We start from the raw sequence: 25888 nt of genomic DNA, 5'->3' as shown, positions 1-25888 counted from the left end.
ACTGGGCATCTCTCAAATTACAAATACGATTCCAGTGATGTATGGGAACTTGGAGATGACCTTAAGATCTCAATTATATTAACCATATGCATATATTGACTTGTTCTCTTCTTTCTAAATGCTTCGAGCATTCTTCTTAATTAGGAATTCCTCTGCTTTACTTCTGTGAGCTCAGCAAGTGATGCTCACAAATGCTACTTAATAGTTCACGTATTTGCCTCTCTGTAGTCATACACCTTTCTCTAGGGTCTGACACAGTTAGGATGTGGGAACAGGTGAGATCTAGAGTAGAAGCAGATTGTTGGGAAGAGGTCAAGATCCCAGATACAACCTAGAAGCTGGGATAGGGGTGTGGTCTCTAGGAGCAGGTGGTTTGCAGGTAGGCACAAAACTAGGGACAAATGCATTAGGAAGGAAACTCAATGCAGTGAAAAGAAAGAACATCATCTTTTTAGTCGGGCAGACCTGAATTGAATCTGTACTACTTGGCTACATGACCACAGGCTGTTTACTGAGAATAAGGTAAAAATGTGTGAAGGGGATGGAATCTTGTATTTGAAACTATACCAGGCCCTGAAATCATTGGTTTACATACATTACCTAATATAATCCTCATAAAAGCCTTATCAGGTGTTACATAAACATAATTTCTATTAAATATTGGTGACTCATTGCTTTTCTTATCCCACACTCTCTTCCTGGATAATCTGGCCATGCTTGTAATTTCAACAACCTGTACAGCTCCAGCAGACATTTTTATTGCCGGTTAGAAAAGAAAGTGGAGAATGATAGTATTCAATGGCTATTTCAAAGATTTTGCATTAGAAGAGGAAGAGAAATATGGAAAGTTATGAGAAATGTGCATTCAAGTAGCTCCCCTCACCATCCCCTTCCCCAGGATGGTAGAGACAAATATGTTTTTAGGTTGAGAAAAAGTGAGATCAAAGATATAGGCAAGGCAAGTCCAGACAAGACAAACCACAGGAAGACAGGTCCACTCTCATGCTAAGATGCTTTTGTCTAGCAGACAAGTACTTCAAAGCAGCATTTGACTCTACTGACCACTTCCTTCTTCTTGAAACACATTCCTCTTTGGGCTCTGGGAACAAAAGACACCCTTTGTTTTCCTCTTGCCCAGTTCCTGCTCAGGCTTTATTATGCAATCGTCCTCCTGCACCAGACTTCTGACAGGCTCTGTCCTCTACCCAAGGCCTTTGTCTTCAGATCTCTTCTTTGGTAACCGCCATTCTTCCTAGGTGACCTCATGCCATATAATACTATCTCTAAATGCAAGTGATTCACACAGTTGAACCTCTTTCCAGGTTTCTCCCCAGAGCTCCAACATTCTATCTCTGCCATATAGTCACCTGAATATTTAACAGGCATGGGGCCATTTGGGTTACAATGAGACCATAAGGTGCCATCACAAATAAACAATATTGTTTCCTTTCACCATCCATGCACACCTATTCTTTGGGCCTGTTTCTTTTCTGCTTCCCGGTTTAATTTCAGGGTAAGTCCCCTAGAGTTACCCATTTTCTGGTAATTTTTAGTTAACTAAAAGTTGTAGTATAAAATCATCATTCTAAGATTTTGGGCTGCAGAGCCAAACTGACCTTCAAAACTGACACTCAATTCCACTTCTCTACCCTACCTCCATTTAGTTTTAGAGCTTTATAGCTTTTAAAAGTGAATTGTTAGCCTCTTGGCAATTTAGGAAGGGAATATCGCTCACTTTTCTTTGATAAAAGGAAATAAAGATTAACAGGCCGTAGCTACAAAAGACATTCAGGATACATGAATAAAATATTTAATCTTATTTCATGCTCCAAATTTCATTCTTTGTTCAAAATGAAGTCTCTCAGTCTTGTGTGCCATGCCACCCCCTGGACTCCTCACCCAGCATAGCAAATATGCTGCGATGATCAGAATTCCTGAAATAGAGACAAGTATTTCAAGCATAACACTGTGTTTTTCTTTGAGCATGTGTAGAGCCCAGTGTGTGAAGTGCCTCCCAGGCCCCCCCACACTCCCACATTTGGGTTCTTGCATGTACAGATTTATAGAACAAAACACAAACTGGCTTGCTCTGCTACAGTGTATAGGAAATACCTCTTTTTGTTTTTAACCTGACTGAACATTCAGTCTTATACTTTGTAAAGTTAAATTCTCTTGCTGGAATCTATGGGCTAGATATATGTGATTTTGTGGCCAAATGGCCTATGCGGTACATGCTTCCATCATTTATTCCACTATTTTTTTTTGTATCTTCAAATTTTCTCACTACCTGATACTACCTCCATCAGGCAGTCACACTTAAATTGGTATTTCAGATCTTAAAAACTATGAAAACACAAGTCTTCCCTCATATTACCTTCCTTTTCAGCTGTCATTGGAGTTCTCCTTTTGCTAATGTCAGACTGGAGTATCAACTCTATTGCTTAAAAAAAATTAAAAAGCTAAAGTATATGTTTCTTCAGATATATCAGAGAACTGGTAAGACAGTGAAGACCACTGGGGCTAAAATCCAGCAAAAGATGAGTCCAACATTGGGGTCACTTCCATTTAAAAAGGCTGAGAAGCTGTGCAGAGCTTTCAAGAGATTCATGGAGTTGAGACCTCATCAGGGAGGTGGTCCTGATACACAAGGATCTGAGTTAAAACCCTGAAAAATAATGCTGGATATTAGGGCAAATGGGAAAAAGACTAACTCTCATAGGGACTGAAGGTTGACAATCATTTTAGCACTAATTTCATGAAAATGACCTTGGATTATTAATATTCTTATTTTTCCAAAAGAAAAATAAGAATAAAGAAACAAAATTGCAGAAATGGCAGAGAGAAACAGATCTACAGAAGATCCAGATAAACCGTCAGACATGAACTTTAACATGACTATGATTAATATGTTCAAGGAAATAAAAGACAAGTTTAAAAATTTCAGCATAAACAGAAAACTGTAAAATCAAATGGAAACTATAAATGATAATATTCTTGCAATTAGCAACTGTGGAGTTAATCTGCTATTAAACTATAGAGTTAGAAGTATGTCAGAAGAATATATACAGAATAATGCACAGAGAGACAAGAATAGTGTTATTTTGGCTTTCATTCTATTGAGAAATTAGCTAATGATGTTGTTATTACAATGAGAGCCCATCCTGCACACAAAAAAACTGAAAAGATGCATTCAAAGTGCTGAATGAAAACAACTACCAAATCTAGACCTCTATGTCCAATAAAACAATTCTCAAAGCATGAAGGAAGTATAAAGATATGTGCAAGGATAACTGAAAATTCATTACCAGCAGACCTCTTACTAAGTAGTTTTTCTACTGGAAGGCAGCACATAATCTCAGGGTAAAATTCTGAATATGTGGTAACAGGTAAATATCAATAGGAAGTAAATATGTAGGTACATATAAAAGAATGTTGATTGTATACAGGAATTCTAATAGGATTTGCATGTCGTGTACATAATATAGAATATCCAGGTACCTGCATAAGAATGCCAATCACATTGTCAATCATAGTATTACAGTAGTTCAAACTGAACTGTGGATCTTACCTCTCACTCTATACCCTTGTACCTTCCTCCTATTTCAGTAAATAATACGTTATCCAATCAGTTACTTTTGCCAGAAACTTTATCCTTATTTACCCTTTCTGTGTGCTGTAAATCAAAAGTTTGTCCCCCCCAACCTCCCCAATTTCATTTGTTGAAACCTAATTGCCAAAGGGAGTACATTTAGAAGTGAAGGCTTTGGTGATTAAGTCATGAGGGTGAAGCCCTCATAAATGAGTTTATGAACTTTATAAAAAGAAATTCCAGATACTCCGTTGTCCTTTTCACCACGTGAAGACACAGTGAAAAGACAGCCGTCTATGAACCAGGAAGTGGGCTCTCGCCATGCAGTGGATCTGACAGTGCCTTGATCTTGGACTTCTCAGCCTTCAGAACTGTGAGAAATAAATTTCTGTTGTTTATAGACCATCTAGTTAATGGTATTTTGTTATAGCAGCCTGAACAAACTAAGACATGCTGCCACATTTAATCCAGCACCAAATCCTATTGATTCCAGCTCTTAAATATATCAGGATATCTATCTAGCTTTGTTTAGTACTCTCACGTGGGTCACCTCTTGCACGGACTGGCACTGGCTTTTCCAAGTAGTGTTTCTATTCCACTTTTGTCCCTTTTAAATTTATTCTCCACATAATGGAATGATCTTTTGGAAATTTCCTTGCCTACACCATTTTGGTGGCTTTCTATCATAGTTAGAAGAACACCCAGATGTCCCTATTATTGCCTCAAGGCTCTGTGTAGTTGGCCTCCAACCTACCTCTTTAGCCTAATCTCCTTCCTTCTCTGCCCTCCCCCATTGACTTTTCTGAGTTCCTCAAACATACCACGCCTTTCCACCTGAGGAATTTCACATTTGTTGTTGCTTCTGCCTGGGGAGTTCTCGTCCCAATTTTCTGCCTGGCAAACTTCTCTTCAACCCTCCCCTCAGACCTCAACTAAAATGTTATATCTTTAAAAAGGGATTCATTATATCTTTTCCTTCTAATTTATCCCAGACCCTCCATTTTGCTTTTCTGCCAGTTGTCAACTTAACTGCTTCTCAGCTCCAAGTTCACCCCTCGATGTATACTCTGCAGTAATAGGAGGAATTCCTTTACTTCGTTCCTCTTTATAGAAAGCATGGTGCTAAGCAGAGGAGGCTAGAGGAACATTGCAAATGAGAGGGGTGCTCCTGCTCTTCCCATCTGCTGCAGGGTAGGTGGGCAGGATGGGAGTGTGGACATTAGGGGGTGCTTTGTCCCAGCCATGCATCTAGAATGCACTGTCTCTCTGAGACCTTGCACCCCTCGCATGGTCTGGTAATCATCTTTCTGTGACCCTCTCAGAATAGGCATTCTAGACTCTGGGTCTCCTGCCTACCACCCAGGATGGAGTGATTCTCTTTGCTTATTTCCTGTCTCTCCTATATTTTTCTTCTGCAGTCCTTCCTACACCACCACCTCCCAACAGGGCCTTCTTAGCAGAAACACCTCATCCTCCAGGCCTCTTGCCACATAGATATCCTCATTCTCACTGCAAAACCACACGCCAGCCACCAGCTGAGGTTTGCCTGACCCATCTGTGCCCCAAAGATTGCTGCTGCTTTGCCCTGTGACTGCAAACTAACCCTGGCCTGGAAAATCTGCTGCCCTGCCATCCAGTGGATTCAAGGACATCTCCCCAATGAGATCTGAATTCCCAGCCTCTGAGAAATGTCTCCCTTCTAGGTCTGTCCTTCTTTGGGTGTGCTCCCTTGGTACCATAAACAGTTACGTTTATATCCTATAGTTATTCTTTTATTATAGTTTAATAACTCTTTATATTAAACTCTCCCTGTTTAAAACACCGATTGATTCTATTTGTTGATTGGATCTAGATCGCTACAATTATCTTTCCCCCCCTTTAATTTTACTTATAGTACTAATCAGACTGCATGTTTTGTGTATCTTTCTTAATATCAGTCTCTTCCATGGAACTATAAGCACAAACAGGGCAGGCACTGCATCTGTTTTCTATTTTGTTGTCTTCCCAGCACTTAACATAATGCCTGGCTTTATTTGTTGCGTGACCAAATATGGTTGAGTTCATTTTCTGCTAATTTATTCTGTTATCTTCTTCCTATGCCCCATTAACTACTCCCAGTCATTGCTGTCTATTCTGAAAATCAGACGTAATGTATTCTGAAACCTGTAGCACCACAGGGGGTCTGATTTTGGCTCTATATAAACAAAATAAAGCTATATTTTATATTCTCCTATCTCCACACTAAAACCTCTTGTGTTTCTGGGGCATAATGGGGACTTGAAATAAAAATAAAGGGCCAGGCACAGTGGCTTATGCCTGTAATACCAACATTTTGGGAGGCCGAGGCGGATGGAACGCCAGAGGTCAGGAGTTCAAGACCAGCCTGACCAGTATGTTGAAACCCTGTCTCTACTAAAAACACAAAAATTAGCTGAGCATGGTGGTGTGCATCTGTAGTCCCAGCTACTCAGAAAGCTGACACAGTAGAATTGCTTGAACCTGGAGGTGGAGGTTGCAGTGAGCCGAGACCGCATCACTGCACTCCAGCCTGAGTGACTGAGACTGTCTTAAAAAAACACACACAATAAAATAAAACTAACCACCACAACCACAGCAAAAAAAAAAACCCCTATTGTGGTAGTGATGGTCTCAACTGCAGTTACTCACAATAGATTTTTTCTTAGCTGTGTTCAAATAATAAGATTCACATCTCTTTTCCCATAAAGACTAGCAGCTTAAAAGCATATTTATATTTTAACTCCAACTACTAATACCACTACAGTTCTAATTTTTCGCATAAATTCCACCCCAGGATTCATACACTCAAATCCCTACACGGCCGGGTGGATAATTTAAATCGCTGGGCTCAGTGTAAGGAAATGAGGAGTAGGGATTATGGCAAATTGGAGAGCCCATGCTTCACCTGAGTGCATTTAATTAAGAAACATATAAAAACACTGTGCTAGCCAAACATAACGTCTGCAGACCATAACGTCACAGCACCAGTCCTGTGACTGCCAGCTGGAAAACCCAGACCTAACCGGCTCCAAGAACCCTTCAGAGTTTCAAGAACCAGGATTCTTAAAACATGGAGTGCTTGACATAGTCTTGCCATGTATTTATAACTTAGGAAGGGCATTAAAAGGTAGCATCTACTTTTTCTTTTTCTTTTTTTTTTGAGACAATCTTGCTCTGCTGCCCAGGCTGGAGTGCAGTGGCATGATCTTGGCTCACTGCAATTTCCACCTCCCAGTTTCAAGCACTTCTTGTGCCTCAGCCTCCCCAGCAGCTGGGATTTCAGGCATCTACCACTGTACCTGGCTAATCTTTGTATTTTTAGCAGAGATGGGCTTCACCATGTTGGCCAGGATGGTCTCAAACTGCTGGCCTCAAGTGATCCACCTGCCTCAGCTTCCCACAGTGCCTGGGTTGCAGGTGTGAGCCACCAAGCCTGGCCAGCGTCTACTATTATCATTTCACAAGAGGAAACACAAATTATCACACAAAGTTAGGAAGGATATAATCTCAGAATAAAGAAAAAACCATTCCAAGAAAGAATAATTGGCAAGATTATGTTAGTTATTTTTATCTTTTGGCTATAAATGGGAATAAACTTGTTTATGGTACTCACCCAAGTTACAAATAAGAATTACCTTGAAAGCTTGAAAAAGAGCCTATAATTTCCATGGCCCCACTCTTGGAGATTCAGGAAGTAAGGGAGAAGCAAACAGTTTGCATGTGTACTTTGGAAAACTTCTCAGGAGGCTTCTGAAAGCCTACCGGTTGAAAACTTCTGGTTTGTTCTACTTTAAAATTCTGAACACAGAGACCAGGGACAGATTATCCTTCTCATCCTGATTAGAGAGAATCCTATTCTCCTGCACTGGAGGGAGACAAAGGTTTTCCAAGTAGCTGTATAGCTCACATTGCTATGAAAGGCAGATCACTTCATGGTCTATGTCACAAATAAGCAATTCATAATTTAGAAGTAGAAAGTCTTCACAATAATTCAATATGCAAAATTATTCCTCATTTTAAAGAAGTATCAATTGCCTTTATTGATATATTCCTTCCTTTGTGCCAGAAAGGAATTAAGGTTGTTTATATGTGTGTTTATATGTGTATGTGTGTTTATTATATCTTTATTATATCTTTATTTATCTATATCTTTATTATATCTTCAGCTTAAAATTAAGAAACTAGGGCAATGCAAAATAAAGGCAGAAAAATTAATCATGAATGAGGTAAACACTCAAAACTCCTGCTGTGAATGCTCATTAGAGGTGGGTCATGTGACCCAGAGTTGTTAGATTAGAAAGGAGGAGGTCCTAGAGGAGGGAGTCTGCTCAGCCCCCATCAGTTGTTGCTAGAGAATTTTTCAAGAGAATTTAGAAATTGAGATTTCCATGAAATCTCTGTTTGTTATGATGTTTGCATCCGATTAATCCTAGCACTTTTGGAGGCTGAGGTGGGCAGATCGCCTGTGGTAAGGAGTTCAAGACCAGCCTGGCCAACATTGTGAAACCACGTCTCAACTAAAAATATAAAAATTAGCGGGCATAGTGACAGGCGCCTGTAATCCCAGCTACTTGGGGTGCTGAGGCAAGAGAATTGCTTGAACCTGGGAGGCAGAGGTTACAACGAGCCAGTATCACGCCATTGTACTCCAGCCTGGGTGACAGAGCAAGACTTCCTCTAGAAAAAAAAAAAAAAAAAATTAGACACTGTGTTACCTAGAGCTGAGAAAACACCTGTGCTGACGAGATGTGGCTTGCAGTTTGATAGTTTGAACTGCACATTAGAGTCACTTGAAGCACTTTCTCCAAATACTGAGGCCTCAGCCCCATCCCAGACTTGCTGAATTAGAAACACCTGGGAGAAGAACTGAACGTGTGTATCTTGAGAATGTTCCCTAGGAAATTCCAACATTTACTGAGAGTTAGAAATCACTGGTTTAATGAAATCTGGAAAATGAAAAAGACATTCCAGGCCGCTTCTCTGGCACTCTGCTTCAGAAGCCATAATGACATCCAAGCCCCGTCACTTGGGACAACAGTGCCCAGGCACTGATTGTGCCCTGCCTCGATTTCTCTAGGGTACTAGGTATGCAGTTCAGTTCTTAGATTTTGGATTTGATAAGGAAGTTTTCACAGAGGATCTGACAATAGGAATAAACAAGATAGAAACTTATGTGCCAGCCTTGATTTACGCAGCAGCAGAGAAAATAGATTACAATTCTCTGAGCTCCTGAAGAAGAAAAAGTTCCTGAGAAACCACAGGCGAGAACGCTGCCTTACAAGACAGTACTTTGGTCATGGAATGGTCCATGTGACCAGTACTTTCTGAGATTTCTTGTTCTTACTTTTGTGAGCCCTCAGCCCTCCCCTCGGTTTACATTTTTATGTTTGTAATAGTAGAGGCAGCCATCATATTTCAGCACATACCACCCCTTCCTCCAACCCTTCAGGATCCTGGAGTGAGTCCTCTTATGTAGGTAGTCGAGGTAGGTGGGCCAAGGGGTATTGGGACAGCGGCCGATACCAGATCACACCACCAGGGTCAAGATGTCTGTACCTAGAAGCATGCATTTGAGATAATTCAGTGGCTGAAAATTTTACAATCAACTGGAAGAACTGTTACTATTTAGAAAGAATGGATGAGGAAAAAGTTATATATTTTTTATAAATGCAATGACATAGAATCCTACAATTGGAATGAACCAGAGAGTTCTTCCATAATTTTTTTCCTAAGAAAAAAAAAGAATAAAAAAAAAAGAATGAAGGAGAGGAAGAAAGAGGAAGAGGGAGAGAGAACGGGGGTGTTGCTTTATTGCCCAGGCTAGAATGCAGTCTAAAAATGGGTATACCTATAATTGTGCTTAATAATAGAGACATGAAAAAAAAATTAGGGAAGAAAATAACAAACAAGCAGCCAACCAATATTTCATTTAAACCTGTAAATAGATGTGATGTGGTACTGATAAGAGTGCATATTTTGTGTATTTAAAGTGGAGAGTTCTATAAATGTTAATTAAGTTTTACTTGTTCCGGATCTGAGTTCAAATCCTGGATATCGTTAATTTTCTGTCTTATTGATCTGTCTAATATTGATGTTGAAGTCTTCCACTATTATTGTGTGGGAGTCTAAGTCTCTTTATAAGTCTTATATATCTGGGTATTCCTGTATTGGGTGTGTATATATTTAGGATCTTTAGCTCTTCTTGTTGCATTGATCCTTTTATCATGATGTAATATTCTTCTTTGCTTCTTTTCATCTTTGTTGCTTTAAAGTAACTCCTGCTTTTTATTTATTTATTTATTTTTGCTCTCCATTTGGTTGGCAAATCTTTCCCCATCCCTTTGTTTTGAGTCTTTGTGTATCCTTGCATGTGAGATGGGTCTGGATGCAGCATACCAATGGGTTTTGGCATTTTTTGCCTGTCTGTGTCTTTGGATTGGAGGATTTAGTCGATTTAAATTTACAATTATTAGTAATATATGTGAGTTTAATACTGCCATTTAATGTTAGCTGGCTGTTTTGCCTATTAGTTGATGTAAATTCTTTATTATGTTGATGCTCTTTACTTTTTTGGTATTTTTTAGAAAGGCTGATGCTGGTTGTTCCTTTCTATGTGTAGTGGTTCTTTCAGAAGCTCTTGTAAAGCAGGCCTGGTGGTTATGAAATCTCTGAGTGCTTGCTTGTTCACAAAAGATTTTATTTTTCCTTCGCTTATGAAGCTTAGTTTGGCTGGATTTAAAATTCTGGGTTGAAAGTTCTTTTCTTTAAGGATGTTGGATATTGGCCCCCACTCTCTTCTGTCTTGTAGGGTTTCTGCTCAGAGATCTGCTGTGAGTCTGATAGGCTTCCTTTTATGAGTAACCTGACCTTTCTCTCTGGCTGCCCTCAATATTTTCTCCTTCATTTCAACCGTGGTGAATCTGGCGATTGTGTGCCTTGAGGTTGGTCTTCTTGAGGAATATCTTTGTGGTGTTTTCTGTATTACCTGGAGTTGAATATTGTCCTGCCTTGCTGGGTTGGGAAAGTTTTCCCGAATGATATCCTGAAGCGTATTTTCCAGCTTGGATTGATTCTTTTCATCACATTCACGTACACCTATCAATCGTAGATTAGGTCTTTTCACATAGTCCCATATTTCTTAGAGACTTTGCTCGTTCCATTTTATCCTTTTTTCTCTAATCTTGTCTTTTTGTTTTATTTCATTAAGTTGGTCTTCGACCTTTGATATCTTTTCTTCTGCTTGATCGATTTGGCTGTTAAAACTTGTGCATAGTTCGTGAAGTTCTCGTGTTGTGTTTTTCAGCTCCATTAATTCACTTATATTCCTCTCTGAATTGTGTATTCTTGTAAACATTTCGTCAAACCTTTTTTCAAAATTCTTAGTTTCTTTGCATTGGGTTAGAACAAGTTCTTTTAATTCACATAAGTTTCTTATCATCCACCTTTTGAAGCCTGCTTCTGTTAATGGAACACACTTGTTCTCCATCAGGCCTTGTTCCATTGCTGATGAGGAACTGTGATCCCCTGTAGAGGGAGAGGTGTTCTGATTTTGGGTATTCTCAGCCTTTTTAGGCTGTTTTCTTCCCTTTGTTATAAATTTATCCATCTTTGGTCTTTATAATTACCGTCTTTATAATTGGGTTTCTGAGTGGACATCCAACTTGTTGATTCCCAGGGCTAAAATCTGAGCAACCCACTGTGCCGGCCAAAACAGCGGCTTTAAGATTGATAGTGCTTTTCTGACTCTGTACCAAGGACCACCGCACCAAGGCAGCGGCAAAACCGCCTCGCTGGCCACAAGGCTAGCGCTGGTGACCCGTGGGGCTCCTCCGCTGCGAATCTCCTGGTGTGTGAGCAACAAAATTTCGTCTGAAAGTGTGGCATCCTCTCATTCTCTGCGCTTTCACTGGGAGCTACAATCCCGAGCTGCTAGTGATCAACCATCTTGGATCTCTCTCCCGTTCCTTCATAATTCAAACACTCATGTTTGAGGACAATGAAAACTGGAGAGGTAAAGTAACTTCATTGAGGACCCATAGCCCATAAGGCGATGAATGAAATGTGGGACCCAGGTTTCCTGACTTCTAGTGCAGACCTCTTTCCATTCAACCACCCAGCCATGTTTGTTCTGGTCATAGGCTCCTCAAGTCTGTTCATTTCTACAGTTTATGATAATCAAGATGAATCTTTAAACAGACTTTGATTTACTTCCTAAGAAGGAGGATGAGTGGTGCTTAGCTACCTTTCTACCTTTTGACTCAGGTTAGCCAAAGGCAGGATTTAAGTCACTATTTATCACTATTGCCAATATTGTCTCTGATAAAAATCAATGACAAACTTTTGAACTTGGAAATAGCCAGAAGTTCTAGGTAGGGCAAGCTATAAATGTTTCTTTTTCCCCCTTTCCTCCTTTTTCTTGCCTATTTAACATACTGTTGAGGATTTAACCCTGAGCTTCCGTATTCCTGTCCTCTCTTTTATAGAATGCCTTCTTTGGTGCCTGAACACTAGTCACATCCCTTTCCCAAAGGATAGGTATGGTGCATAGCTTGAGGAAAATTGTCCCTGTCCCTGTTAATATGAGGTCACTGTTTACCCATTGTGCTTTGATGGTGCCAGCATGGACGTAGGCTTTTATTGCACACCTACTTCTTGATGCCTCTAGAAAATTCTCTGAATGTCACTCAGATAGCAAACCTGACATGCTTTGAAGACTGCAAATGGGATGTGACTTCATTTACAATTCCTCTGAGAGGAAGGCCACATCCCTGAAGGAGGACAGTTGGCTTTGGCAGCGCTGACTTCATCATGATGTCTGACATTGAGATTACCGATCTGTTTAGAGCTGTCTATGGAAATGGGGGTCAGCAAGGAGACTCCTCTTCTATAAATGACAAGCTCCAACCCAAGGGATCATTCCTGGCTGAGCCACATGGCCCTGAAAATAAAGATTTGTCCCAGAAAGGCTGACACAATCTTAACTTTAGCAGCACGTAAAGCACCTTGGTAATTAAATAACCCTCTGTGTGTCAAGATAATTCTTCATTGCCATGTAAATACATTTTAATTTATTGAACTGCCCTTAAGCTCCTGTCAAAAACACATGCAGAAAAATGAGAAAAAATGCTCCAGATTGACCGGCAACCCACAAGTGTCTTTGTCTTTGGATTTCCGTCCCCAAAGAACTGCACTCCTGGACTAATATACATAGTTGACACATCTGCCGGTTTATTTATGTACTGCTGCAGTGGGCTGCCCCTTGAGGTCATTTTCCTTTTGCTTACACAGACTGCATATGGGTTTCTCTGATACTGATCAGGCTAAGTGTATGTTTCAGCCCAGCCATAAACATAACTTGGTGCACCACAAAAAATTCTCTGTGGAGCAGGGATACAGATGGCCCTGCTGAAGCATGGTGTCATCATATTAGAGGAGAGTTTTTTCACATCCAGAGTTAGGACATGATCCTGATGCAGGGGGACTTGCTGGGTTACAAACAGCTGTCGGGAATAGTGGTTTTATGCTCATAACCAGATCCTATCTGGGGTTCAGGGGACTTGGGTCTGACATTCACAGAGAAGTTTGATTTGAGACTTTAGACTTCTGATATTATCTTCAAATGAGGCTATTTGTATAGTCATTGTAATTTCTGTGTAAGTGTTAAAAGAACCAAACTCTCAAGTGCAAACATTTAAAACCTCCTGGTTTTGTTACTATTTGTTTATTAACTTACTGGGACCCTAAATTATGGAAGTGTCTTAGCTTACTCTTTTCCAAACTAAATGTACATTCCATTTAGCTTATGGGTCTGTTGAAACTGCATATCCTCATTCTGTAGGGCTGGTATGAGGCCTGAGACTGTGTTGTAACAAGTTCTCAGGTGATGTCAGACTGCAATTTCAGTCCCAAGTCCCCACGCATCTCTGTTTCTGAGAGCCTCTGCTCATGAACACAGTCCTTGTCACCAACCAGATTCCTTCTTTTCCTTAACTGTGATTTAGTTTCCCGTCTGCTTTTATTTTCAGTTGCAGTATTTCTCAGCAACAGAATTATGAAGTTTTTCCCAACCCCCACTTTTTTCTCTAAGTATCTCCCCACTTTGGAGAAAGGAAACACATAACCATTGCCTTTCTCTTCTGGAGATCCCCAAAATCTTGCTTGCTTGTGGGGGGACCGTGGGAGGAAGGATGTGGGTATGTAAATGTCTATAGCCTGAGGTGAAGCAGTCAAGAGAGCTATTAGTTTCATGAGATGAAAGAGTTTGAAAACCCACATTTTTAGGGAATCCAGTTATTTGGTAATGGCGTCCTTAAAAAATAAAAGCTATGCAGCAAACTGTTCTTCCCTAGCACTTTGGTCTAGGGTTTTAGAAGTAAAGAATTGTGGGTGAGATTATTTACAGCTACAGGAAAGAGAAAACTGGTTTCTTTTTCTAATTCACACTTTCTCCTTGGATCATGGTCTTCTTATTATGTCACCAGTCTTAAACTGTGTCACAGTCTCACTTTGGCTGTCAGGCAAATTCCACCACTCTTGCAGGTGCAGGCGAGAAATGTGCAAGACATGTACTTTCCTGAGAGCTTGTACTGTGCTCAGTAGCTGAGGACCTGCACTCCAGAGGTGCTTCTGTATTTGCTTTTAGTAAAGCCTGCGCTTAGTAAAACAAGGAAGCAAAGAACTTCCAGGTTGATTAAACCTCACTATTTACCATTACTCTCTTACTGGTGATTAAATTTTCCATTTGATTCTGCAAATAACCAGCCCTTATAAAAGTCAAAACCTGGATCATTTGAGGTCAGAAGTTCGAGACCAGCCTGGCCAACATGATAAATCCCTGTCTCTACTAAAAATACAAAAAATTAGACAGTTGTGATGGCAGATGCCTGTAATTTCAGCTGCTTCGAAGGCTGAGGCAGGAGAATCACTTGAGCTCGGGAGGCAGAGGTTGCAGTGAGCCGAGACTGCACCACTGCACCACTGCACTCCAGCCTGGGCAACAGAGCGAGACTCTGTCTCAGAAAAGAAAAGAAAAGCCAAATCCGGAAAGTAGGAAAAACCTAATTTAAGTAAAAATTCTCATGGAGAATGTGTCATTCACAATGTAACACCAAGTGCTTTTATAAGTCTCCAGTTTTGCTTTTCCCATCTATTCCCACCTGTATAGGCGTGTGTGACTAATAATTTTGAATAGTATTTTAAATTATAAAATTAGACTTTACAACATATAGTAAATCCCCCTTTTAATATTAGGCTATGGAGGTAAGATAACACTTGCCTCAGAGTCTAACAAAACAAATTTCTAATCTTAAGGCTGTAACCTTTTGGGCATGCCGCTAAAATGTGGAGCTGTGCACTGATGCTGGGTTGGGTGTGAAAGAATCGCCAGGGAGAGTTGATTAAAATTACAAATGTGCAGTCACCACCAGGAATTCTGCATTTAAAAGAGTTCCCAGGCGAGTCTGACATACAGCTGGATTTAGGATTCAGTGTTCTGGGAAAAGCGATTTGCTGTTCATAAATCTAGATCAGTAAAGTGGCAACCAGTAGTAGGATAGGATTTTACCACAGTTTTAAATGCATGGGAATGAGTCTGCACAAAAACACATAGCGGTCAAAAAGATATCAGCTAGACTTTCAGGACTTTTATGCAAACAGAAATAAGATGCAGGTGGAAACCTTTAGATTTCTGAATGAGCTCTTAATAAATACTTCATAAATATGTATTCCAAGACCTCCATATGACACATGAATTTAACACAAGATTCTATTCATTGTGTCTTGATTATTGCTTTCTTCAGACAAGTTGATACTTTTTCCTCCCAAAGAGAACCCTCAAAAGCTTGTTTCAAATTCTGTATATTCCAGAAAATACACTGACCATTTATAGAATTGTTAACAAAATTAAATATGTAAAGAATGTACTACGTAAAATTTAGTTCTTCCTATTTTTTGTTCCTTTTCTCTTCCTTCTTAATTTCATAGTCACCTATATTCTTCTCAGGGGCCCATTGCTTCTCAGTAATCCTGCTATGATTTTCCCTTTTTTCACCATTACTGCCTATAAATTTTAGAAGATGGAGAAAGCTAAAAATCATGTAGGGCGAGTCCCCATCCCTGGAGGCATTCATTTGTTGCTTTGGACTCAGATGCATATCATTGAGTGAATCATAAAACTGGGTGCTTGGCACAAGATAATCTTTAGAGTATAAGGCTCCCTTTTTGCTTTTTCTTTATTTTGTTTTCTATAATAGGCACTCACAAAATGTGTGATGTAGGAATGTAGGTATACTATTTTGTGTATGTTTTAATTTATGTACATGGTATCACCCTAAGAGCTCCTTCTCTCCCTCCCTCCCTCCCTTCCTCCCTCTCTTCCCTCCCTTCCTTTCCCTCCTTTCTTTCTCCCTTTTCCCCTCCCTTCTTCCCTCCCCCTTCCCTCCCTCCTTCCTTTCCTTATTTATTCTCCTTCCCTCCCTCTCTTCCTCACTCCTTCCTTCCCACCACCCACCTTCTCTCTCTCTCTCTCTCTCTCTCTCTTTCTCTCTCTCAATTCAAAACCATGTTTTAAAAACCTATCCATGGTGCTGCCTAAAAGCATATCTTGTACATTGTTTCAAAATGAGGCACAGAAGTTCAGAGTAGGCGTCCATTAAGGCTTACTTATCTATTCCTCTGGAGATGGGCACCAAGATTGCTTCTGATTCCTTTCTACCACATAGAACACTGCGATGAATGCCCTCATATGTGGCCCCTCGATGGTTTCTTTGGGCTTATCTGCTCAAAAATGCAACTGTTAGGGCATGATTTATAAGTACTTCACTAGGTTCTGCCAGATTGTTCTCTGAAATGTCTCTATCCCAACAAGAGTGTATGAATATTCTCACGTCTTTGTATCTGTGTATTCTTGTCAAAGCTGGCTGTTATCTGATTTTCTAATGTATTTTCTTTCCTAATCTAGCAGCTCTAAAATATCCTGTTGCTAATACACATTTCTCTGATTACTAACAAAGTTATTCTCCAACAATTTATTTTACTGACACTATGCTTTTAACTTTAAAATTGCATCTTTAATATAGTTGAATACACCTTTGTATATAGTATAAAATGGACGGTACAGCGTATGAAGGTATGAATTCAACTTATTTTCTATAAAATGGACTAAAAATTTTGTGCTTTCCCCATTGTATTATGGTACTGCCTTTATAATATGTCATTTTAATAAACATTTGAGTATGTTTCTGAGCTTTTGAGTCCATTCTTTTCCACTGGCCTCTCTTCTGTTCCATGAGAGTACCATACTTTTTTTTAATTACGGTTTTGTAATATACTTTAATATCTGGTATGAAAAATTCCTTTGTCATTGCTTGCTATATTCACAAAGGGCATAGCTGTTTGAAGACATTTATTTTCTACATATGTTTGTGGATAAGTATAACAGGGTACTCAAAAACTTATAAAATGTTATGGGAATTTAAATTTTTAGATTAATTTTTGGAGAATTAAAATCTTTACAAATTTTTTTCACCGATAAATATACTATAAATTTCCAGTTATTAGGTCGTCTTTTGTGCACCTGGATAAAGTTGAATTAGTCAGAATTTTTGATGTTAGAACAAACAGAGGTTGTTATAGTCTGCACTGTTCTTCTGAATCTCAAAACAAGTTTCTCCATTAAATATTTTTGTTCCTTTTATGTACTTGTCTCCTATTGATGATTAGGTTTTTAGTAGAGAGTCTTTATCAAGTTATGAAAGGAAGCTGTTGTTTTTACTATTGAGGGGATTTAAATACAAACACACACACATATTGTACTTTATTAAATCGTTATTTAGTGCTGTCTATTGAGATAATCGTGATTTTTTTCTTTATATTAATGTGATGAATTATTGTATTAAATTTTTTTTCATAAACTCTAAGGATATAAACTTTAGTTGATTATGATGTAGTATACGTATTTTTTAAAAAGTTTGATTTTTGTTAGAATTTGTATATCTATACATTCATTAATAAAATGGACATATTATTTTTCATAATATGTTTATCTGGTTCTGGAATCTAGGTTACAGTAGCTTCATAAAGTGAGCTGAATAGTCATTCACTATTTTCTGGAAAAACTGTATAGAATAGGGATTATTTGTTGTTTGAAAGCTGAAAAGGTCTCTATAAAAATGAGGAGACTAGTATCCTGGGCTTTTGAATGGAGTGGGGATGGAAATGGGGTGGGGATGGAAATGGGAAAGAGATGAAATGGTATCTTTGTTTATTCTATCAGTATCTTTAATTATGATAGTCTACAAATTGTCTACTTTTGCACTAATTTAGGGACTCTAAATGCTTCTAGAAAATGTTTTCATTTATCTAGTTTTAAAGTTCATTATTCTATAGTTGTTCAAAGTAGTATTTTATTATTTCAAAAACCATGTATGTTTTTCCCTTTTTACTTTCCTTTTTTCTCTATTTTGTCTATTTACTTTTTCTCTTTTTACTGTTTATCAGTGATGCCACAGATTTGTCTGTATTGTGAATCTTTTGAAAGAACCAGCTCTTAATTGTATTAATATGCTGTAGTTTACTTCCCGATTTCAGTGATTTCTACCCTGAACTTATTGTTTATTTCCTTTTGATTTCTTTGGGTTTATTTTAGGGCTTTTTCCCCCTAACTTATTGAATTGAAACTTTACTCAATTAAATTTTTCTTGCTTTTGATAAAGATATTTTAAGTATAAATTCCCTCTAAATACTATTCAGTTGTGTTCTATAAATTTAACGTGTTGTTTTTATTGTTACTCGGTTTTAAATGGCATAATTCTTAGAGGCATTTAAAAAATTTTAAACCATGTAACTTTAAAGAAAGTTATTTAGTTTTAATTTAATTATATTATGGACAAATAATATAATCTGTATGATGTTGAGTCTTTGGAATTTATTGGGGTTTCATTCATGGCCTGATTGTCATCTTTTTTGAATGTTTCATTGTATTCAGAAAAAAATATGCTTTGTGGAATGTAAGTTCAAATTTATTAATGCTTTCTTCAAGTTTTATATACTGATACTTTTTAAAAAGTTTTATTGTAGTAAGAACATTGAACATATCTACCCTGTTAACAAATGTTTAAGTGTACAATACACTATTGTTGACTACAGGTACAGCGTTGTAGAGCTGATCTCTACAGCTTATTCATTTACATAACTAAAATTTATTACTGGTTAATTAGCACCTCCCCTGTCCCACTTTCCCCTGGCCCCTGGCTACCACCATTCTATTTTTTACCTCTATGATTTTGACTGTTTGAAATGCCATACGTAAGTAGAATCATGTTGTGTCTGTTCTTTTGCAATTGGCTTATTTCATTTAGCGTGATGTCCTCAAGGTTCATCCATGCTGCCACATACTGCAGAATTTCCTTCGTTTTTAGGGCTGAATAGTATTCGTTTATATGCATGCATACTTTTAAAATCTATGTTGATGGACACCGTGGTTTCCACATCTTGGCTATCATAAATAGCACTACAATGAACATGGGAATGCAGATATCTCTTTGAGATAGTGATTTTATTTCTTTTGCATAAATACCTAGAAGTGAGATTCCTGCATCATGTGGTAGTTCTCCTTTTAATTTTTTGAGGACCTTTTATGCTATTTTCCATCGTGGCCACAACGTTTTGCATTCCTACCATCAGTGTGCAAATGTTCCAGTTTCCCCACAGTCTCACTAACATTTGTTGTCTATAGTTTTTTTGATAGTAGCCATTCTGATAGGTGTGTGGTGATACCTCACTGAGGTTTTGATTTGCATTTCCATAATAACTAGTTACATTGAGTATTTTTTTCATATACTTATTGGCCATTTGTATGTCTTCTTGGGAGAAATTCCCTAGCCTATATTTGAATCAGGCTATTAGTGCTATTAATTTGTATGAGTTCCTTCTATATTTTGGAGATTAATCCCTCATCAGAAGCTTTTTCAGTCTGATATACAGCCAGTGATCGACTTACGACCACAATTGGTTCCGACAGACCGGTCGTAACACAATTTGGTCGTAAGTTGAGTAGGCTATATGTACAGTACTGTGAAATGATGTTATAAAAATCTTTAAGTCATATTTATCATAATTTTCTTTCATTATTGTTATATATCATAATTTTTTTTGTTCATTTTATGCCATTTGTATCATCTCTACACCATTTTGTTTCTTATTTTTACATTCGTCAGGTTTAAGTAAAACACTGCATTACCAGTACAACTGGTTTAATATTTGCAAAACATACAAAATTACAAAATACAGGTGCATACAAAAATACAAAATACAGGGGTAAAAAATACCATAGGAAACATTTTCCCAATTGCAAAACATATCAAAATATATAAACATGTACGAAACATTTTATTGACCGCTGGTGCTTGGCTGCGGATTGTTGATGTTGTCATCTGAGGCAGCAGTTGGGGTTAGCGGAGTTGGTTTTTTCATAAACATGGTGAGCTTTGTCTGAATTGTATGTTTCTTTTTTTCTTCATAAATTTCACGATACAGACGAAACACATCGTGTGCCATCTGTTCAATCCTTGCAAATCGTTCGATGTTTGGGTCCATTGCTTCGAAATGTATAAGAAGTTTATTGGGAGAGGTTTGATGAAAAATAACCAAGACACAAAACACAAATTGCTGTACCGAGTCTGGGATAACAGTTGAAATGGTGCACGCGGAGATGGTAGTGCTGCCAGAAGCTGGTCCGCACTGTCGTAGGCCCAGCTGGGCAACGTTTGTGCTGTCAGACGCGGAGCAGTCGTGGCTAGCGATTGTGGTCGTAAAGTCAAACGGTCATAAGTTGCATAGGCCGTACGTTGATCAATACATGTAGTCCCCATTATTTATTTTTGTTTTTGTTGCCTGTGCTTTTGGTGTCATATCCAAAACATTGTTGCCAAGACCAATATCAAGAAACATTTCTCCTATGTTTTCTTCTAGGAATTTTAAGGTTTCAGGTCTTACATTTAAGTTCTTAATCCATTTTGAGTTGATTTTTGTGTAAAATGTAAGATAAGGATCTAATTTCATTATTTTGCATGTGGATATCCAGTTTTCTCAGCACCACCTGTTGAAGAGACTATCTTTTCCCCATTGTGTATTCTTGGCACCCTTGTCAAAGATCAGTTGACCATATATGCATAGATTTATTTCTGGCCTGTGTATTCTGTTCCATTGATTTTCCTGTCTTTATACCAATACCATATGCTTTGACTACTATAGTTCTGTAATATATTTTGAAAATGGGAAATGTGACTCCATCTTTGCTGTTCTTTCTCAAGATTGATCTGGCTATTTGTGGCTTTTTGTGGTTTCATGTAAATTTTAGAATTTTTTTATTTTAAAAATTCCTACTGAAATTTGTGCATGCTTCGCGAAGTTCTCGTGTTGTGTTTTTCAGTTCCATCCATTCACTTATATTCCTTTCTATTTTGTCCATTCTCGTTAGCATTTTGTCAAAATTTACAAAGAACTAAAACAGATTTACAAGAAAAAAACAAGCCCATTCAAAAGTGGGCAAAATATATGAAAAGATACTTTAAAAAGAAGACATGCATGAGGCCAACAAACGTATGAAAAAATGTTCATCATCACTGGTCATCAGAGAAATGCAAATCAAAACTACATTGAAATACCACCTCACGCCAGTTAGAATGGTGATCATTAAAAAATCTAGAGACAACAGATGCTGGAGAGGGTGTGGAGAAATAGGAACACTTTTACACTGTTGGTGGGAGTGTAAATTAGTTCAACCATTGTGGAAGACAGTGTGGCGATTCCTCAAGGACCTAGAAATAGAAATTCCATTTGACCCAGCAATCCCATTAGTGGGTATATATCCAAAGGATTATAAATCATTCTACAATAAGGACACGTGCACATGAATGTTCATTGCAGCACTGTTTACATTAGCAAAGACCTGGAACCAACTCAAATGCCCATCGATGATAGACTGAACAGACAAAATGTGGCACATATACACCATGGAATATTATGCAGCCATCAAAAACGATGAGTTTGTGTCCTTTGTAGGGACATGGATGAACCTGGAAACCATCATTCTCAGCAAACTGACAGAAGAGCAGATCAAACACTGCATGTTCTCACTCATAGGTGGGTGTTGAACAATGAGAACACATGGACACAGGGAGGGGAGCACTACACACTGGGGTCAGTTGGGGGGAAATAGGGGAGGGACGGTGGTGGGTGGGGAGTGGGGGAGAAATAGCAAGGGGAGAGATGCCAGATGTAGGTGATGGGGAGGAAGGCAGCAAATCACACTGCCACGTGTGTACCTATGCAACAATCTTGCATGTTCTTCACATGTACCCCAAAACCTAAAATTCAATAAAATAAATAAATGGAAAAAAAAATTCCTGTTGAGGTTTTGATAGGGATGATATTGAATCAATTACTTGCTTTGGGTAGTATGAATATTTAAATATTATGATGTTTTGCAGTCTATAATACAGTATGTCTTTCAACTATTTGTGTCTTAATCTCTTTCATCAATGTTTTCTCATTTTTAGTATATAAGTCCTTCACTTCTTAGTTAGGTTTAAGCCTAAGTATTTTAATTCTTTTTGTTGCTATTGTAAAGGGGATTTTTCCCCCTAATTTCCTTTTCAACTAGTTTGCTGTTAGTGTATAGAAACACAACTGAATTTTGTTTGTTGATTTCCTATCCTACAATTATACTGAATTTAATTATTAGTTCTAACAGTTTGTTTTTGGCATTTTTAGGGTTTTCTATTTATAAGATTGTGTTGTCTGCAAACAGGGGTAATTTAACTTCTTTCTTTCTGATATGAATATATTGAACCTGCCAGAGCTCCAGCATTGGCGAGACACTATTTTGGGCATCCCTAGAGAAGGTAGTAAAATGGATACACAGATCAACCTTCTCCCTCCCCAAGGGTAGCAGTGTTGGGAATTTTTTTGTCCTTGCTTTATGCAGAGCAACAGAAAGGATCGACGGTGCTTCCCAGCACAAGTTGCTGTCTGTTCTCTCAGAGCTCCATGATCAGCAAGACAGAAGCTGTTCACTGCTGAGTTCCCTTGGAAAAGTTGGGGTGCTGGATGTACAAACCACACCCTCTCCCTGTCCTTAAAAAGGTTGTAGCCTAAGGGTTCCCTTCTTGATTGTATAGTGCTGTGCTCAGTGTAACAATTCTGTCAAGAGTACGTCCCAAACCTCCCTACCGGCTTCGGTGAGTTTAGCCTAGTGTTTGCCTGGGATGTGGGCCTTTCAGTAAGTTTCTGGATTTCTTACAAAGAGAATTTGTCAGATATTATTATAGACAATAGAAAACTTTACTAAGATTTTCCATCACCTTTATTTCCCATGATTACTACAAAATAATTTTGGATTTATATTTATTCTTATTACAGTGTTTCATTTAAGAGTATTTCAGACAGTCTTTTATAAAGCTATGAATACTCACATATGTCTTTACTGTGCACTTACATTTAAGTAATAGTTTAGCCGGATAGTATAGTATAGCTATTGTCTATATCAACCCCTCTTCAGGACAAACAATTTTATCTAACTCAGAACTTACCAATCTCATAAAGTGATAAGACAAAAACAAATAAAAATTAAGCATCATTAGAAAATCATATCAGCAAGATGCCAGAGTAGGAAGATCATTTTCCCCTTCTAAACATATGAACTGATTAATAATTCATAGACAAATTGTCTTTGTAAGAAATCCAGAAAGTTATTGTAAGTCCCCACATTGTATACCAGTATCCAGTGCTGTTAAAAAGTCTGATATCAATCAGATTTTAGTGGTTTTCTGTCTTGAAACTTAAAAAAATTTTTTATCTTTGATGTTCTTAAATTTCACTACAATATGGCAATATGGGGGTTTTATTCCTATCTATTTGGTGATCTATAAGTATTTCCCGAGTTCTCTATTCTTTCTTTAAGTCTAGAAAAGTCGAATTTTTTTCTTCAAAAATATCTATCCTTCCATGTGCTTATTTACTTTTTCTTTTAAGCACTCTTGATTGAACTATCATATCGGCTCTTCTAATTCTATCCTATGTATTTCTTAACTCTTCCTAAGTATTTTCTTTTTTATTTTTAAACTCTTTCCTGATGCTTTCTATGAAAGTTTTTATATTAAATATTTTTGATCATTAAAATTTTTCTACTGTATTTTTTCTGTTATTCAGCTCACCTACTGCATTTTTTATTTCAACAATTATCTTCTTTATACCTGATGTGGAACATCGGTTTTCCCTTATGTCAGCCTTTTCTGCTTCATATTCAATATCCTACAAATGTCGTTTTTCACCAATTTTATATTTATTGATCTTACTTTAAATGCTTGTTCTCTCAGAGCTATTAATTTATTTTGGTTTGATTGCTAGAGTTCGTTCCATGTATTGGCTTTCTCTTATTGCAGTTATGTTTCTCAGATGTCTTGTTATTTTTACTAGATAACTCTTAGTGCTCTGGGATTAGTAAGTACTTTGGCTGAAAATATGTATGGGGAGAAAGTTTAAAGTCAAGAACATAGCTGACATCCCTCCTGGTGAGTGTGCTGGTGGAGGCAGGGTACTTCTCAGCTCAGTAAGCCTCTTGGGCTGCTATATTGGCTCAATCACTCTGTTTGCCTCATTTGCTTCCTTACAAAATGACCAAATCTTAGGGACTCTCCCTTTTCCTTTGCCATAAACTCTCTATCCTTCCTCAACAAAAAGCTATGCTATAATTACTTAGTCCTAGGATGTGCAGGAGATTATCTTGGTAAGGAATGATGGGCTACCCTGATACTACCCCACTGACTCCATTATAGGTCCTGTTATTTCTATGGCTTTCAGGTGATGTGGTGGGGAACTGGTCTCCCAAGTCCATATGGAATAGAGAAAACATTAAGAAGCAGTTCCTCAGCTCAGCCTGTTCCTTACATGAGGTGTTCAGCTCTCATCTGCTACTGGCTATAATTCCCACCCTTTCTAATATGCACATAGACCAAATGATCTTGCCCTTACTTTAGCATCTCAGATCTATAATTCACTTTCATGTTTTTGAGGTATCTCTGATGTTGGGTTTGAGAAGAATTGGAACAGACATAGAACTAAGGTCTCCTTTGGGGAGAAGAGTGAAGGTGGCAACCAAGGAGTGGTTGAACCCAGATTATAACAGCAGAAAAGTCCATCCTCCCAAGAAACTACCAGAGGCAGCTAGGATGATGAATATAGCTTTTCTTTCCTTTCAGTATCAGTTTTAGTTCCTTATCTTGTCAGAAATCAGAAACCTCTCCATTCAGGTTTTAGAGATGCTTTCTATTTGTTTCCATTAACTGATGTAGTGAGGCTGAATCGTTTATTGCTATAAAGAACATTAAGCCTCCTGGGGGAAAATAAAAGAAGTACTAAAGGTAGCAATATTTCTAAAAGTAGGTTTTATTTAACTCAGAAAATTGGAAATATAATTATGAGGAAGAAGGTAGGAACAGCTAAATCCAGATGAGTAAGATTACCTTATGGGATGGAATACTAATAGTTCATTAGTATAATCATTATGTTATCTCGGTTGTCATCTGTACTCCACACAGGATATTTGTGCATGACATACAAATAGCTGTTGCACATGCTAACTGAGAATGACCTTGGATTCCTGGTGCAGCTAGTCCAGGTCCCACAGAGCAGCAAAATACCAAGCCAAATACATCAAGAAGTTTCATAATCACTTATGAAGACACAGCATTTGTTAGTGATTTTTTTTTTTTTTTTTTTGGCTGCTAGTCTACACTAGAGAAGTCTTGCTGTTGCTAATCCCCAAGCATGATTTCATCATGAGAGAAAGGCAAATGATACTCAGCCAGTTACACTTAACTAATTGGCACATGTGACCTGTCCCAAATGCATACATTTTTAATATCTCATTGCCTGCTATTAACCTTCAGAGGCACTGAAGTACTCATGCAGCCTTTGGTAAGCCCAGAATAGAAAACCACACCAAATAACTCCGTGATGGAACACAGCATTTACCAGCTGGATATTTTTAGGTCTGTTGGGAGATAGGGTTTGTAACACAGTGCCAAAAAAAGTAAGTTGTTTTGCAGAGAAGAGATGGTGTTACCTTTCCACAAAGTGAAATGTGAGGGATACAAGGGTGTAGGGCATATATCCTCACTGTTCTTGTGATGATTCCATCTGTATCACAGTTGCTTTAAGGCCATGCTCAAGTAGCCCTGGGAAAATCTGTAGAAGCTTTAAATCTGTAATTTCTTCATTTCT

This window comes from Sapajus apella, unplaced genomic scaffold (genome assembly GCF_009761245.1).
Source record: "Sapajus apella isolate SASKATOON/1434 unplaced genomic scaffold, GSC_monkey_1.0 scaffold1, whole genome shotgun sequence".
Lineage (NCBI taxonomy): Eukaryota > Metazoa > Chordata > Mammalia > Primates > Cebidae > Sapajus > Sapajus apella.
This window is presented reverse-complemented; position numbering follows the sequence as displayed.